This window comes from Bidens hawaiensis, unplaced genomic scaffold, assembly GCF_021521415.1.
Source record: "Bidens hawaiensis isolate Kalapana, Puna unplaced genomic scaffold, B.hawaiensis_p1.1 tig00055228_1, whole genome shotgun sequence".
In the NCBI taxonomy this organism is placed as follows: domain Eukaryota; kingdom Viridiplantae; phylum Streptophyta; class Magnoliopsida; order Asterales; family Asteraceae; genus Bidens; species Bidens hawaiensis.
This window is the reverse complement of record NW_027506330.1, coordinates 1-6,153: the sequence shown is the minus strand read 5'-3', so window position 1 is coordinate 6,153 and position 6,153 is coordinate 1. Positions and strand designations below refer to the sequence as shown.

At 30.5% G+C, this 6,153-nt stretch overlaps 1 pseudogene; it reads right to left on the bottom strand.

Annotated features, from left to right (window-relative positions):
• Nucleotides 1–1,098: 1,098 nt before the first annotated feature.
• On the bottom strand, nt 1,099–3,977 carry LOC143617542 (metal transporter Nramp2-like; annotated as a pseudogene).
• Between the last annotated feature and the right edge of the window lie 2,176 nt (nt 3,978–6,153).

The window sequence follows — 6,153 nt, the reverse complement described above, 5'->3', positions numbered from 1 at the left end:
GTTTGGTTTTGTATTTGGTTCATGCTTATATGTAAACCGAGATCATCTTGTGATCTCGGTGGGCTTTTGGGCTTGTAATGGGCTAGGTTGTAGTTCCTCTATATATAGATATGTTTTGTATAGGGTTTGGTTCAACCGTTCAGTTAGTATTGTTGAACGAGAGTTTGTGTAACCAAGTGCTTAAGCATTAGACGTTAGTATACGTATGTTTTGAATCATATCTTGTGTTCTTACGTGTTATACTCGTTTGCCTTGAATCGTCTCGTGTTATATTCCGCAATAACATAGAGATCATTGATATCATATTGAAAGATCCGTCTTAAGGACTTACAGCATAGAATTGATCTTAAAAGGGTATCGCCGATTAGGGTTTGACATTAATATTTAGGGTTCAAGTATGATCTTCAATAGTTGTTGCAGGGGAGATAGGGAAGTCAGGGCACAAAAGTTTTTGCTTGTGTGTTGAGATGTATTGGGAAACATTTTTACATAAATAACCCTCTACTTTGGAGTTCTCTAGTTCTCTCTCTAACAATGAGTTCTCTCTTGATCCTTCCCATATATATATATATATATATATATATATATATATATATACATGTATATACATATATATATATATATATATATATATGTATATATATATATATATTTACATAAATAACCTTCTCAATGAAATTAGATATTTAAAAAAATATTAAATCATACTTCAAGAACAAACTTTTAATAAATACATTTTTAAAAGTAAATTAAATAAATAACACACTCTGTAGCTAGATAGATAATTTTTTAAAATATATTATTAATTTTTAGTAAACAATAAGAAATTAATGAGCGCCACCTCGGCGAGAAAATTTGGATTTTCTCTCCGGTGAGAGAAATATAATAAAGAAGAAAAAAAAAAGTCATTGTTTAGTTTTGTAAACTGGGTTAATCGTGTAGATATGTGATTTTCCTATATAATAATGTGTCAAATCTCGTACAGTTATTCTTAGTCATTATCAAGCTTCTTTGCTCGGTATTTGCATATGCTTCACCCCGGTTTTAAAATGTTGTTTAACATTTAACAAATTAAGCGAATGTTACATTGTTGTGACATTATGCTTGGTGTACAATCAAATACCAAATAAATGAAACATAAATCGTACTGACAAAAGAAAACATAAAACCAGTCATAAATCCCTTAACTTCAGATATGAAAAACTTTATTAAAACACACCCATTGATCATGATCACCAGGCCAGCCACATACCACGAAATCATCTACAATACAATTATAAAAAGATTGTAACTTAATCACGTTGTAACCTAAATAATAAACAAGGCAAAATCACCAATATGTCCATCTTAACCAGCGAGCTTGATGAACCAGTCTTAATTCTTTTAAATTTTCAGACTAGTGTTTGATATGTCTCTTAGAGTACCAAAATAGGCACGGCCGTTATTAATCTTTGTGCAACCGATTTCAATGCTGGCACAACAAATTTCCATTTGGGGTAGGGCATCAATTATCTTAGTGCACTCTTAAACCGCACTCATCCTCATATCTATAAGTACACTAAAAAACATTATAATTCTCTCTCATGTTTAATTAAATAATATTTTATATATATATATATATTATTACCGGTTCTCTTCCCTCTACTCACAACAAATTCAAAAAATACTAAAAAATAAATAGAGGCAAACAAAGTTTCTCTAAATTTACATAAAATCACTATTTTTTCTCTCCATCATATAATTTGCACTCATAATCCCACCTTATAATTTGCAAAACCCCCTAACATAATTTTAGGGGATGGGTTAAGAATGTTCTTACTCTAGATGGAATCCTTTGCGCCATGTTAAATCTGTGGCGTCGATATTCGACATGATGTATACCATGTGGAAGCTTATGACTTGCTGAAAAGAATTTTAGCTAAAGACAAACAATATTTTTGTTAGAAAAACGAAATTAAAAAGCTTGGATTGGTCAAAATTGCCATTTTGGTGACTTTACTTAGACAGAACTGTTATAAACAACCAGTAACTTGTTAAAATCGAGTTGTAATAAATAGCTTAATGTGCACCTTCGTATTTGTTTTAATCCTAAACGCACCCATAATCCGCTCACTCGTCACTAGTTTCAAAAGCGGGATAAGAGCAAAAGGAATCTGCATACCTTGAAGAACATTAAGCCATTGATTCAAAGCATCTAATGAGTCTTCTGATCTATTAAAATAAACTGCTACAATAATAGTTGGCACGATTGCACAACTTCGCGTAATTAATAATCTTAACCATTTTCTCATTTGGAGATCAAGAAAACCACCCATAATAAACTGGCCCGCATAGGTACCCGTTAGTGTGCTACTTTGGCCCGCCGCCAAAGCCCGATTCCCCATATGTAAAGAATCGGAAAAAGCCCGTGACTGTATCGGTCTTGTAGGTAATATCCTGCATTTAATAGGCCTATTGTATCGGCTTCTTTTGTGTTGTAAAAACCTTTAGCAAATATTGTTGTGACAAATACATTGATTGTAAAGTTATGAAAATGGCAAGTGATGATTCGATTGTGTAGTAATATAAAGCTTCTTGGACTTGACCTTTTCTTTTCGGGTCAACGTTTCTTGATTGTACGAGTGCTGAATATAGGAAGATATTGTGAGGGGTTATAACACCGCCTAGTAATCCAACTGCTTTTCGTACAGTTTTTGGACAAGTTTTGGAATAAGGAGACCTGAAAACAAAAGTTCAGTTTCTAGTTAGAACTTAGGGATCATTCAAAGAAGGTTTTGCCACTTTGTTTAGCAAAGTATTGTTGGGACCTTTAAAGTTACCGATAATAACGTATTCTTATAAATAAAATAATGTTTTGTTAAAGAAACACCACTAACAAACTATACACGCACAGCTGATGTTTCTTATAGGCAGTGACATGATGAAAAAAGTGTCATAAGGGTCTATGACATAGGAAACTTGGTCATATTAAGTCGTATGAGTTGGTTTTCTCCAAAGATGATGTGCCTGACTTATGTAGAAATGACTGATGTGACCATAGACAAAGTAATACAACCTATTTGACCAGTTATCGCCCTATCTTAATATTTGAGTGACGTGAAAGACTTTGGTATGCAAACTTGATTGATTTCATATCATATATAATACAGATTTAGGTAATGTCTCTTTATGATCAAATGATAATTGAAATATATATATATATATAAGAACATAATGAACCTGATAGTAGCTCTTTTCCACTTGGATTGGTGTCAGCAAACATACATGCAAAAGACAATGCCATCACTCCAATAAAACCAGCAAAAACAGCTTCCAGTTTCCTCACTCCATAGTTCTCAAGAAACAAGAAAATAAAACTAACACAAATTCAGTTAATTAATTAACAGAATATTAAAACCAATACTCAAATATAAATCTCACCAATCAAAAGCTGTGATCAAAACTCCAGCCCAAAGGGGGACACCACCATTACTTAAAATCTTGATGGCAATTGCACTTCCAATCACCTCCTGAATATCCGCCGCAACCACTTGCTATCTCCGCCATAAGCCATAAACACAAAACCGCCCAGTATGGGTACTCATCGCGACATATCTCCGCCATGTGTCGCCCTGTCACCACCCCAACCCTACCGGACAGAAGCTGGATCAAAAGTCCCATGGCAGTGGACCATAATAATAACCACAACAACGAGTAACCGGACACCGCACCAGCTTGCAGATCACCCTCTAGGTTTCCGGGATCAAGAAATGCAATGCTCATTAGGAAACCGGGACCCGTGAATTTCCATAGTTTGGTCCATGAGAATGTGGTGTCATCGGTTAGTAAGATATGTGGAGATCGTTCCTGGGTGTTTCGAGATCGAGGGGTTGATACGGGATTTGAAAGGCTCTTCATCAGATAATAATAAACGGTCGATTTCGCTATCATGATATGTGATGTCTGCGTGATGAGTGCCAAAGTCATCGTTTTGTTTTGATGACATTGAAGAAATCTGGTGATGGTGAATATGAATATGTGTTTGCTGTAGTTTCATAATTTCGTTGGATGGTGGAGCAACGAGATTTGAATTAAAGCTAATAATAATATTTAAGCAAGTTTCAAAGTTTGGGTTGGATTGGATTCATTCATCTATACTCCTTTAGAAATATTAATTTACGAAAAGGTTACATGACTTGGGATGCTAAATATATGGAAATTAAAGTTATAAAATGAAATATGAATCGGGACTCATCATACTAAATAACTACGGTATAGGCCCGTGTTACAAATGGGTGGAAATACATGTCAACAAATAAATAAATTTAAACAAAAAATTCAAGCAACACAAAATTTCTTCTACATTTGGACCAAAACGTTAACCATTTACAATGTGTAGATATTAATAGTGTAAAGTTACAATAAGTTAGTGTAAACAAAACCACCAAAAAATATCAACAAAAGACATAAACATGTTCTTTTATATTAAACCACCATCAACTTCTTCAAATATTCTAACAAAAGAAACTTATTTTATTTCACCACCTGGATATTAAAAAACAATATTTGTATTTAGTTTGTAAATTTCGTATTTAATCGGGTTTAAATATGTTATGACTATTAACCATAAATTAAGAAATTATAGTGGACTATTTAAAATTTGAAATTTAAATATAAATTCGAAGTGATTTATTTCAAATTCCGTATTTAAGAAACAACTTACTATATATTCAGTACATATAAAATTAAAAGTATGTTATAATGATGATTCTAATTTGAATTTCGAATAAAAGATTGAAATTATTAATTTGAGGGTTTATTTTTAGACATTAATTTTAACATTTAGACGTAATTAAAAATGGTCAAATATAAACAAATGGAAAGTTGATTAACATTGAAGAATATGGAAAGCTTTCAAAGTTTGTTAGTAATTAATCAAATTCCGTATTTAATCGGAAATAAATATGTTATGAATATTTATTATTTATTAATTAAGAATAAATTAAGCAACAAAGATAATGCTTATATTTTGGTCAAACTACATATTTGAAATCATTAATGCTGGAATATAATGCTAGAACATATATAATACGTGTTTAATCATGATTAACTATGTCATGAATATTAAGCAAAATTTAAGTAACAAAGACTTATATTTTAAGTAAGATTTAAAAAAAAGTCAAATGACTATCTTTATTTGAAATTTAAATATCAATTGAAATTATTAATTTGTATTTTAAAAGGAAATTCGGGTAATAAAGCTGGAAAAAGTTTTTTGTAAAATGTATAATAAAAAATAGTGACAAACATGTTTAAAATTGATAGAAATTTCAATAACATCCACACATTTTAACAACCAAAACATTTTTTACAATCAATAGAAATTTTCAATAGCATCCACACTCTTTTGAGACAATTGCTAATTTACAATCTTGGAACGTCAGAAGCTTAAATGAATAAAATTAAACTAATGTTACATAATTATTTTGTAATTTATATATACTAAATAGAAAAATAAAAACGCATATTTTTGGTTATGCACATATCACTAATATTGAAGTAAAACTTCAACTGAATCGTTTAATTAGTTAAATGACTTACACATATGATAACGCATGAACCGGCTCTTGCAAATTATTTGCAGATAAACCATTAATCTAGAAGTGCATGCTAATGAGCGGGTCGAGTCGTTCCTGTATAACAAACACCAACAAATATTCAAAAAACAGTTGGATTTTTTAGAAATTATAACAAAAAAAAGTTATATTTTTATTTTTAGAAGTTATTTGTTTTATTTATAAAATAAAGTATCTACCTTGTTGAAATTATGGAATGTTGACAATAGAGCATAAAAATTAATTAATTTTGTAATTATAGTTATAAATTAAAGTTAATATAGATTGATCCGATAATTTAGTATATAATAACAGAATGAGTGTATGTTATTAATTTCAGCAATTTAACACTATGAGTGATCCGAGATTTCAGAATTTTAAACATATAAGAATTATTTAATAACTTATTTTAGTTGTTTCTAATATAAGAAAATAATTGAATGATTATATAAAGTCTGTAATTAAGAATTCATATAAAGTCAAATTATTTGCATTTAAAAATAATTAATGAATAATTAATGTCAGTGTTATTATCATATACCCGGTTGTTTGTCTTAGT